Source organism: Capsicum annuum, chromosome 7, assembly GCF_002878395.1.
Source record: "Capsicum annuum cultivar UCD-10X-F1 chromosome 7, UCD10Xv1.1, whole genome shotgun sequence".
NCBI classification, from domain to species: Eukaryota; Viridiplantae; Streptophyta; class Magnoliopsida; order Solanales; family Solanaceae; genus Capsicum; species Capsicum annuum.
Window position 1 is genome coordinate 4,175,929 of NC_061117.1, and position 1,632 is coordinate 4,177,560.

Consider the following 1,632-nt stretch of genomic DNA (forward strand, 5'->3'; position numbering starts at 1 on the left):
TTAATATGTTGGTTTAACTTAATCTCACTACATAAAGCTAAACTTTCTTGAGTAACAACCTTTATAAGGTTACCATAGGTGTAAGCCTCATAGTTAATACTCACATTAGGACCTCTAAGGGTTTTCCTAATTCTTTCAGCAAATAACATGGGAAGACCATTTATAAACTTGGACTTCCAATGAGAACTATTACTCTCAGGTAATTCCATCACTTTAGAAAGGAAAACATCTTTATACCATCTCCAAGATGTCAAAGTCTTACATCTAAGATTTTGGAGCAGAGTCCTAATACTTTCACTATTATCGGACCATCTTCCAGAGAAGTACTCAATAATATTAATAATTAGAGTATAAACAGCGTTCATGACCTCTTGGCCATCTTCTCTCTTTACTACAGACTGGATAATTTTGGTTCTTTCATCTTGGGTAAAATAATTATCCCATCAACCTTTAAGCTGACCAGTAAAACCTGCCGTAATTATTTCGACAATGCCCCTATCATTAGTTTTCGGAAGGGCTTTACATATGGTACTGTACATCAATATTCTATGTACCATTGTAGATATCTATCTATCAGATAAGTCATCTACATTTCACTCGTAGATTTCATCATCTCTGAAACTATTGGGGACATATAATCCTTGTTCTTCAAATAGAACATCCTAAGGAGTTGGTCTAGGATAATAAAATATCTTTTGGGTAGGCTTTCTAGCAAATTTATCTGAGATCTTATTTATCTCAACAGGAGTAGCATGCCCACCATTGTCTCCTGCAAAATTTTCATCGTGGATAGAATTTATCTTTAATCGACGAAATTTTTCTTCTAGCAACTTTTCGATATTATCCAAGTCACTAGATAACTTGAAATCTTGGATTTCAAGGGGAGGTTGGATGGTTAGAGTAGCCAGGACCCCAGGGTCCTTAAGTTTAAGGTCTAGTTGCTTAGTATTACTAAGCTCTATCCTTTTTAAATCAGCTAGGACCTTATCAATTTTCTCATATAGAGAAATTATTTGCTCTCCCAAGATGCTCATATAATAGTTAGCATAGTTATACTGTTTTAGCATTGTATTGACATTTTGGGTAGTTATTAGGGCAGTATCATTATCCATCAGCTTAGGAAAAGCTGTAAAATGAACTACCTTATTGTCTCTTTCGATTTGAAAGGACTGCTGAGTAGGGAATACTGAAGTAGTAGTTTCTCCAGCAGGTAATTTAAACTCCCTAACTAGCATGGAAATGTAATTATCCACATATCTGGCCATAAACCATGGCACAAAAGCAATTATTTTACTATGCACAGAAAAATTTGCATAAAATTCTTTTTGGAAAGCAGTTTTTTCTTCTTTCCTAAAGTTTTGAAAAAATCATGTTCGGAATAATTCCCATCTAGGTTTATAGAATTCTTCAGAAATTCTTTTTCTTGCCAGATATCCTGGACTAAAATCAATTTGGTTGCGATTCATTTTTAAACCAGTTGAAAATTCTATTTCGGACTCAGTTGGATCCATATAAGGAATTGCAGTAACAATATTATGATTATCAATCCTAATGCTATTCATTCTAGTGCTTTCTCTAATCTGGGATGTAGAAGCTTTAGAGGGATATCTAGCAATATAATCAACAGGAGAT